At 47.1% G+C, this 10512-nt stretch overlaps 1 non-coding gene across 1 annotated transcript; it reads left to right on the top strand.

The window, feature by feature from the left end:
* The first annotated feature begins 624 nt into the window (after window positions 1-624).
* Window positions 625-696, top strand: trnah-gug (transfer RNA histidin (anticodon GUG)). The gene has a single exon. It is a non-coding gene; the product is annotated as a tRNA-His (tRNA).
* Window positions 697-10512: the final 9816 nt, after the last annotated feature.

Raw genomic sequence — 10512 nt, 5'->3', positions numbered from 1 at the left:
AGCAGAAACTCGAGAAACAGCACCTCATCTTTCGATCAGGCTCTTTACAACCTTCTGAACTCAACATTGATTTCAATAACTTCAGATCATAAACACTGCTCACATTTTTTCGGAGACCAAGTGCTGGTTATGGTTCTAATGTTGCCATTTACAGCTCCTCTAGTCCCATCTTTTGTTTCTTTACTGGTTCCATTACCACCCTCCTTGCCTTGCACCATCATCCCTTTTGTTATTTAATCACTCCTGCCCTCCACCCGATCAGAGACCTTCCCTTTTGTTCTTTCCTCCCCTCCCCTTCCTCCCCCATCCCTTTCCCTGACTCTGTACTTGTTTAAAAACTGTTTAATCTTCAACCTTTTCCAGTTCTGACGAAGGGTCATCGACCTGAAACGTTAACTCTGTTTCTCTTTCCACAGACGCTGCCTGACTTGCTGATTATTTACAGCATTGTCTGTTTTTATTTCAAATTTCCAGCATCCGCAGTATTTTGTTTCTGATATCTCCTTCTGTGGCTCGGTGTCAAATATTGTTTAAAAACGCTCCTGTGAAGCGCATTGGGACGTTTTGCTACATTAAAGCGCTATTTAAATAGTTCGGGCAGAAGTTTAATCACTGATGTGTGGCGCCGTGATCGTACAGTGGTTCGTACTCTGCGTTGTGGCCGCAGCAACCTCGGTTCGAATCCGAGTCACGGCATAGTGTGCGCTGCTTCTTTTGTTCTCTCCCGCGCTTGCGAATATAATGTAACAATATATCAATATTTAATAAATGAAAAAAACATTTTTTTTGGTGGCGAAAACCTATTTATTCCATCAAATCCCAGCACTCTCACATGTACTTGATGTTCCACGGTTCAAACCCATCTCTTCTCCCAGCTTTTTCTTCCTTCCACAGTCAATAGGCCGCCTTTTCTTTCCTCCTTCCATTTCATGGACACTTTCCTGCTCCATTGCCGACTCTAACATTCACTTTCACGATCTCATGCCTTTAAGTTTGTTCTGCTACGACCGCTGTTTCTATTGGGCACATGTCCCATTCGCACCAATGTTTATTTGTGCCTTGAAACCAGTCGATAGATTTCGATCTGCGTGACCGCTCGACAGACAAACACGACGAAAGCAGGGCTGGTCTCTGGAAAGACAGCCGCCCGATTGTTCACGAAATTTACTTGGGGAATCTTGTGATCCAGGGGATGGTAACTGAAGAACTGGGGTTTTTGTTTTGATGCTTGTTGGCTCTTTTCTCTCAGCAGTTGAGTTGCGTGAGCGACGGGCAGCGCTGCAGAGCTGCGAATGGCGGTTGAAAGGTGCACATTTGGCAAGTTGGGGCGGTGCAGTAAGATCGGAAGTGTTCCGCCTTGATCTTAATAGTTCTGTTGAAACGTGCAATTGAATCGAGTAGAGGATAAATGTAAAGAGCGCCTGTGGGGAAAAAGGGGCGATTACAGGCCGTGAGCGGAAGGTCTTACAAATTCTGTGTGCGGAAACGGCAGATTTTAAAGTGCGTGTGTCGGAAAGTAAAGTGCGATCTTGTGTGTGAGAAGAGCACAAGAAAGTTGTGTTTGAAGCTGCGCCCTTGAGGCAAGTTGCAGGTTGTCAGGAAAACTGCTCCAGTGAAAGCTCAAAAATAAACCCAGAAACTGCTGGCAACACTCAGCAGGTCAGGTAGTATCTGTGGAGAGATACTCGCTTTCCCGGGGCGTCATTGTGCACTTTGATTAATACTAAAGACCTGTACAAGATGGACGGGTTGCACCTCATCGGGGCTGGGACCAATGTCCTCGCAGGGATTTTACTCTTGACTTATCAGCGAGCGATACCGGCCTTTACTGGGCCTCAGCTATTTACAATCTACATCAGTGTAAAGTATCCAAGATATCTGACCATACAAAGCCACGTGGGAAAGTGAGCTGTGAGGAGGACTCAAAGTGTCTGCAAAGGGATATTGACAGGTTACGTGAGTGGACTGGAAGGTGGAAGGTGGAAGATGGAGTATAATGTGGGGAAATGTGAGGTTAGTCATAGAGTCATAGAGTTATACAGCACGGATAGAGGCCCTTCGGCCCATCGTGTCCGCGCCGGCCATCAGCCCTGTCTACTCTAATCCCATATTCCAGCATTTGGTCCGTAGCCTTGTATGCTATGGCATTTCAAGTGCTCATCCAAATGCTTCTTGAATGTTGTGAGGGTTCCTGCCTCCACAACCCTTTCAGGCAGTGAGTTCCAGACTCCAACCACCCTCTGGGTGAAAAAGTTCTTTCTCAAATCCCCTCTAAACCTCCCGCCTTTTACCTTGAATCTATGTCCCCTTGTTATAGTACCCTCAACGAAGGGAAAAAGGTCCTTAGTATCCATCCTATCTGTGCCCCTCATAATTTTGTACACCTCAATCATGTCCCCCCTCAGCCTCCTCTGCTCCAAGGAAAACAAACCCAATCTTCCCAGTCTCTCTTCATAGCTGAAGCGCTCCAGCCCTGGTAACATCCTGGTGAATCTCCTCTGCACCCTCTCCAAAGCGATCACATCCTTCCTGTAGTGCGGCGACCAGAACTGCACACAGTACTCCAGCTGTGGCCTAACCAGTGTTTTATACAGCTCCATCATAACCTCCTTGCTCTTATATTCTATGCCTCGGCTAATAAAGGCAAGTATCCCATATGCCTTCTTTACCACCTTATCTACCTGTTCCGCCGCCTTCAGGGATCTGTGAACTTGCACACCAAGATCCCTCTGACCCTCTGTCTTGCCTAGGGTCCTCCCATTCATTGTGTATTCCCTTGCCTTGTTAGTCCCTCCAAAGTGCATCACCTCGCACTTTTCCGGGTTAAATTCCATTTGCCACTGTTCCGCCCATCTGACCAACCCATCTCTATCGTCCTGCAGACTGAGGCTATCCTCCTCGCTATTTACCACCCTACCAATTTTTGTATCATCAGCGAACTTACTGATCATACCTTTTACATTCATATCCAAGTCATTAATGTAGACCACAAACAGCAAGGGACCCAGCACCGATCCCTGTGGTACCCCACTGGCCACAGGCTTCCAGTCACAAAAACAACCTTCGACCATCACCCTCTGCCTTCTGCCACTAAGCCAGTTTTGTATCCAAAGTGCCAAGGCACCCTGGATTCCATGGGCTCGTACCTTCTTGACCAGTCTCCTGTGCGGGACTTTATCGAAGGCCTTACTGAAATCCATGTATACCACATCCACTGCGTTACCCTCATCCACACGCCTAGTCACCCCCTCAAAAAATTCAATCAAATTAGTCAGACATGATCTTCCCTTGACAAAGCCATGTTGACTATCCCTGATTAATCCTTGCTTCTCCAAGTGGAGACTAATTTTGTCCTTCAGAATTTTTTCCAATAATTTTCCTACCACTGATGTTAGGCTCACTGGCCTGTAGTTCCCCGGTTTTTCCCTACTCCCCTTCTTGAATAATGCTATTACATTAGCGGTTCTCCAGTCCTCTGGCACATCCCCTGTGGCCAGAGAGGTTCTGAATATATGTGTCAGAGCCCCCGCAATCTCCTCCTTTGCCTCACACAGTAGCCTGGGATACATTTCGTCCGGGCCTGGGGATTTATCCATTTTTAGGCCTGCTAAAACCGCCAATACCTCCTCCCGCTCGATGTTAATATGTTCGAGTATATCACAGTCCCCCTGCCGTATTTCTATGTCTACATCGTCCTTCTCCATAGTGAAAACAGATGCAAAAAATTCATTTAGAACCCCTCCTACATCTGCCGGCTCCACACACAGATTGCCATTTTTGTCCCTAATGGGCCCTATTTTTTCCCTAGTCATCCTCTTACCCTTAATATACTTATAAAACATCTTAGGATTTTCCTTTATTTTGCTCGCCAGTGTTATTTCATGGCCCCTCCTTGATCTCCTAATTTCTTTTTTAAGTATCCCCCTGCACTTTTTGTACTCCTCTCGGGCTTCCTCCGTCTTTAGCCTTTTGTATCTGCCAAAAGCCCTCCTTTTTTTCCTAATCCATTCTCGTATATCCCCTGACATCCAAGGTTCCCTGGAGTTCTTGGAACCACCCTTGACCTTTACGGGAACATGTTGCCATTGTATGGTCTCAATCTCCCTTCTGAAAGACTCCCATTGCTCCGATGCGGATTTTCCTACAAGCAGCTGATCCCAGTCCATTTTGGCCAGATCCTGCCTTATCCTATTAAAATCGGCCTTCCCCCAATTTAGAACCTTTATTTCCGGCCCCTCCCTGTCCTTTTCCATGACCACCTTAAATCTCACCAAATTATGGTCACTGTCACCAAAGTGCTCACCTACTAGCACTTCTTCCACTTGGCCGGCCACATTCCCTAGAATTAGGTCCAGTACCGCCCCCTCTCTTGTAGGACTTTCTACATGCTGGCTCAAAAAGCTCTCCTGGATGCACGTTAAGAATTTTGTATCCTCTAAGCCTTTTACACTCTGAGTATCCCAGTTAATATTGGGGAAGTTGAAATCCCCCACTATTATTACCCTATTATTTGCACAATTTTCTGAGATTTGCCGACATATCTGTTCCTCTATCTCCCCCTGACTGTTTGGGGGCCTATAGTACACTCCCATCAAAGTGCTTGCCCCCTTTTTGTTTTTAAGCTCCACCCATATGGCCTCATTTGAGGAACCTGCTAATATATCATCCCTCCTTATGGCAGTAATTGATTCTTTAATTAATATTGCGACCCCCCCTCCTCTTATACCTCCCCCTCTGTCTCGCCTGAAGATTCTGTACCCCAGAATATTGAGCTGCCAGTCTTGCCCCTCCCTCAACCATGTCTCTGTGACAGCAACAATATCATACTCCCATGTGTTTATCAACACCTTCAGTTCATCCACCTTATTCGCAAGACTCCTTGCATTAAAATAGATGCCATCCAGCCTTGCCCTCACATATTTGCCCTGTCTTCCAAGCTGACTTGTTTTTTTCTCTATATTTGGCTGCACATCACCCCCTATTGTAGCTCCACTCTGTATCCCATCCCCCTGCCAAGTTAGTTTAAACCCCCCCCAACAGTGCTAGCAAACCTCCCCGCAAGGATATTTGTCCCGCTCTGGTTCAGATGCAACCCGTCCGACTTGTACAAGTCCCACCTTCCCCAGAAGCAGGCCCAGTGATCCAGGAAACTGAAACCCTCCCTCCTGCACCAACTCTTTAGCCACGCATTCATCTGTTCTATCCTCCTATTCCTATACTCACTAGCCCGTGGCACTGGGAGTAATCCAGAGATTACAACCTTTGAGGTCCTGCTCTTTAATCTGCTACCTAGCTCCCTAAATTCTTGATGCAGGACCTCATCTCCCTTCCTACCTATGTCGTTGGTCCCAATGTGGACCACGACCTCTGCCTGCTCCCCCTCCCCCTTGAGAATGCCCTGAAGCCGCTCAGTGACATCCATGACCCTGGCACCAGGGAGGCAACAAACCATCCTGGAGTCACGTTTACGGTTATTCACTTTGGTCGGAATAATAGAAAAACAGAATATTTTTAAATGGTGAGCAACTATTAAACATTCGTGTTCAGAGACTTGGGTGTCCTGGTACAAGAAACACAGAAAGTTAACATGTTGATACAGCAAGCAATTAGGAAGGCAAATGGAATGTTGGCCTTTATTGCAAAGGGTTGGAATACAAGAGTAAGGAAGTCCTGTTGCAATTGTACGGGGCTTTGGTGAGACCACACCTGGAGTACTGTGTACAGTTTTGGTCTCCTTATCTAAGCAAGGATAAACTTGCCTGAGAGGCGGTGTAACAAAGCTTCACTTGGAAATGAGGGTGATGATGCCTTTCCTCGTGGACTCTGACATGCTGTCTGCCAGAAACATATCCCCGTACACTTCCAGTCGGTCTGGGTCTATCCAGTCCCACAGAGCCAACGGCAGTTTCATGCCCGAGCACCAGTCCCAAATCTGCCCCGGTGACGAGGAGGGGTCGACATATGTCTTCACCACCTGGAGGTCATTTGGTGGGCGGACCGCCCGCTGTTTATACAAACCGCGGGAAATTCCCTGCCGTTCAATTCAACGGGAATCAAAATGGTCTTGGGCCGTAGCACAAAGTGGGTGGTAGCGGATTGGCCTGATGAAAGAGAGAGCTCTGATGAAAGGTCATCGACCTGAAAGGATGTTTCTCTCTCCACAGATGCTGCCTGACCTGCTGAGTGTTTCCCGCATTTTCTGTTTTTATTATTAATATAACCTGAGCTCTGTCGAGCGTTTGTTGTTCGATTCACTGATAAAGCTGGGAATTGAGGGGAAGCTGGTTCATGGCGAACCCCAGCTCTGAATCCCCCCGGCAGAGAGTTCAAGGAATGTTTAATACAAATGAGATTCAACGACAGTATCAGAAAATCTCTCCTTGATGGTCGGTCTCATTCTCCCGAAGTGAGGAATGAGCGGGAGGGGCAATTCCACCCGGGGTTAGATTTTATTACAAGAGAATGACCCAAAATGTCAGTTTAATATGGAGCTGAAATCGCTCAGTTGGTAAAGCATTAGACTGAAGATCTTACAGATCCCTGGTTCGATCCTCGGTCTTGGCAGTTTTGGGTTATTTTGTTTCTTCTTCTTTGGGCCGCTTCTCGAACATTTATTTGCACTGACACTTTTACCCGACACTGAACGGTTGGGGATGGAATAGAGAGACATCAAGGATGTCTGTATTTAGCTTTTATTTCTCTATTTCCTTCTGCCTTTCTCTCTGGTTTTTGTCTCTCTCGGTGCCCGATGAACATTTGATTTGATGCATTTGTCCTAAACTGATGCCTTTTCCACATCTCAGGGCGGTCAGACACGCTGTGTCTGTCTGTTACTGCTTGTGACCATTAACGGGAACAGGCCGCGAGTTAAACATTTATCAGCAAACCGCCAGAGAGATAACACAGCGGGAATAAAACACATTGCCTCACATTGTTCGACACCGAGTGACACAGATTGTAATGTGTGTCAGTAAACAGACCCGGAAAACAGAGTCCGAGAAAGGAAAGAAATAGAGAGATAGAAAAGAGTCCAACGCAGGGCTCGAACCCATGCCCATAGACTCACTGGCTGGTTGGCTCAGTTGGTTTGATCGTGGTGTGAATGATATCAACGTTGCAGCTTCGATCCTCAAACGGGTCATCAACTTCATTATTTTTCGGGTTTTGGTGTCCAGACTTGACAAACAAACAAATCCACATAAATAGTCACGGGGAATACTTTTTTCAATAACAGCCATTACAATGTTTGATATACCTTTGCCCCTGGGGCGGAGAAACACGTCTTATTTTTTATTTTATAATAAAACCAGAAAATGCTGGAAATACTCAGCAAGAACATAAAAACATGACAAAAGAAATAGGAGCAGGAGTGGGCCATCCGGCCCCTCGAACCTGCTCCGCCATTCAACAAGATCATGGCTGATCTTCTACCTCAACACCATTTTCCTGCACTATCCCCATATCCCGTGATGTCGTTAATATCTAGAAATCTATCGATCTATGTTTTGATTGTACTCAATGACGGAGCGTCCACAGCCCTCTGGGGGAGAGAATTCCAAAGATTCACCACCCTCTGAGTGAAGAAATTTCTCCTCATCTCAGTCTAAACGGCCGACCCCTTATTCTGAGACTGTGACCCCTGGTTCTTGACTCCCCAGCCAGGGGAAACATCCTCCCTGCATCTACCCTGTCGAGCCCTGTAAGAATTTTGTATGTTTCAATGAGATCACCTCTCATTCTTCGAAACTCTGGAGAATACAGGTCCAGTCTACTCAATCTCTCCTCATAGGACAATCCCGCCATCCCAGGAATCAGTCTGGTGAACCTTCGTTACACTCCCTCTATGGCAAGTATATCCTTCAGCAAATCAGGCAGCATCTGTGGAGAAAGAAACAGAGTAAAGGGCTGAAATTTTAACCCCACGAATGGGTGGGCTGGGAAGGTAAAATTAGAAAAAATAACTAAACCCTGACCCCAACCCGCCCACTCCTGGTTTTAACGGAGGCGGGTCGGTCAGTGAAAGCTTTGAAGGAGGCTGCGGGCCTCCATTTTCACAGCTTTTTTATTTTTAACTCCTGGGGGCTGGGATTCCTGGGCCTTCTCCTTCACACCACATGAGAGGAGACGAGAAGGCCCGAAACAGCAGGTAAATGCCTTTATAGCACAGCTTGTGGGCCCGGAGGAGCAGGAGTGCTTCCCCCAGGCCCAACAAGCCAACCTGCCGTGATCCCACACAGGCGATCGGCCGACCCCCTCCAAATCTCCAACCTATTTATTCCATCAAATCCCAGCACTCTCACATGCCTGTTCTTGATGTTCCACAGTTCAAACCCGCCTCTTCTCCCAGCTTTTTCTTCCTTCCACAATCAAGAGGCCGCCTTTCCTTTCCTCCTTCTATTTCATGGACACTTTCCTGCTCCATTGCCGACTCTAACATTCACTTTCACGATCTCACGCCTTCAAGTTTGTTCTGCTCCGACCGCTGTTTCTATTGGGCACATGTCCCATTCACACCAATGTTCATTTGTCCCTTGAAACCAGTCGATACATTTCGATCTGCGTGACCGCTCGACAGACAAACACGACGAAAGCAGGGCTGGTCTCTGGAAAGACAGCCGCCCGAATGTTCACGAAATTTACTTGTGGATTCTTGTGATCCAGGGGATGGTAACTGAAGAATTGGTTTTTGTTTTGATGCTTGTTGGCTCTTTTCTCTCAGCAGTTGAGGTGCGTGAGCGACGGGCAGCGCTACAGAGCTGCGAATGGCGGTTGAAAGGTGCACATTTGGCAAGTTGGGGCGGTGCAGTAAGATCGGAAGTGTTCCGCCTTGATCTTAATAGTTCTGTTGAAACATGCGATTGAATCGAGTAGAGGATAAATGTAAAGAGCGCCTGTGGGGAAAAAGGAGCGATTACAGGCCATGAGCGAAAGGTCTTTCAAATTCTCGTGGCGCAGGACGCTGTGTGTGGAAACGGCAGATTTTAAAGCGCGTGTGTCGGAAAGTAAAGTGCGATCTTGTGTGTGAGAAGAGCACATGAAAGTTGTTCTTGAAGCTGCGCCCTTGAGGCAAGTTGCAGGTTGTCAGGAAAACTGCTCCAGTGAAAGCTCAAAAATAAACCCAGAAACTGCTGGCAACACTCAGCAGGTCAGGCAGTATCTGTGGGGAGATACTCGCTTTCCCGGGGCGTCATTGTGCACTTTGATTGATACTAAAGACCTGTACAAGATGGACGGGTTGAACTTCATCGGGGTTGGGACCAATGTCGTCGCAGGGATTTTACCCTTGACTGATCAGCGAGCGATACCGGCCTTTACTGGGCCTCAGCTATTTACAATGTACATCAGAGTAATGTATCCAAGATATCTGACCATACAAAGCCACGTGGGAAAGTAAGCTGTGAGGAGGACACAAAGTGTCTGCAAAGGGATATGGACAGGTTACGTGAGCGGGCAAGAAGGTGGAAGATGGAGTATAATGTAGGGAAATGTGAGGTTATTCACTTTGGTCGGAATAGTCGAAAAACAGAATATTTTTAAATGGTGAGCAACTATTCAATATTCGTGTTCAGAAAGACTTGGGTGTCCTGTTTCAAGAAAGACAGAAAGTTAACATGTAGGTACAGCAAGCAATTCGGAAGGCAAATGGAATGTTGGCTTTATTGCAAGGGGTTCGAATACAAGAGTAAGGAAGTCTTGTTGCAATTGTACGGGGCTTTGGTGAGACCACACCTGGAGTACTGTGTACAGTTTTGGTCTCCTTATCTAAGCAAGGATAAACTTGCCTGAGAGGCGGTGTAACAAAGCTTCACTTGGAGATGAGGGTGATGATGCCTTTCCTCGTGGACTCTGACATGCTGTCTGCCAGAAACATATCCCCGTCCACTTCCAGTCGGTCTGGGTCTATCCAGTCCCACAGAGCCAATGGCAGTTTCATGCCCGAGCACCAGTTCCAAATCTGTCCCCGAGATGAGGAGGGGTCGACATATGTCTTCACCGCCTGGAGGTCATTTGGTGGGCGGACCGCCCGCTGTTTATACAAACCGCGGGAAATTCCCTGCCGTTCAATTCAACGGGAATAAGAATGGTCTTGGGCCGCAGCACAAAGTGGGTGGTAGCGGATTGGCCTGATGAAAGAGAGAGCTCTGATGAAAGGTCATCGACCTGAAAGGATGTTTCTCTCTCCACAGATGCTGCCTGACCTGCTGAGTGTTTCCCGCATTTTCTGTTTTTATTATTAATATAACCTGAGCTCTGTCGAGCGTTTGTTGTTCGATTCACTGATAAAGCTGGGAATTGAGGGGAAGCTGGTTCATGGCGAACCCCAGCTCTGAATCCCCCCGGCAGAGAGTTCAAGGAATGTTTAATATAAATGAGATTCAACGACAGGATCAGAAAATCTCTCCTTGATGGTCGGTCTCATTCTCCCGAAGTGAGGAATGAGCGGGAGTGGCAATTCCACCCGGGGTTATATTTTATTCCAAGAGGATGACCCAAAGGGCAGTTGGATGTGGG

The sequence above is a fragment of the Heptranchias perlo genome, chromosome 35, assembly GCF_035084215.1.
Source record: "Heptranchias perlo isolate sHepPer1 chromosome 35, sHepPer1.hap1, whole genome shotgun sequence".
NCBI classification, from domain to species: Eukaryota; Metazoa; Chordata; class Chondrichthyes; order Hexanchiformes; family Hexanchidae; genus Heptranchias; species Heptranchias perlo.
The sequence above is the reverse complement of the archived record's forward strand: the minus strand, read 5'-3'. Positions and strand labels throughout refer to the sequence as shown.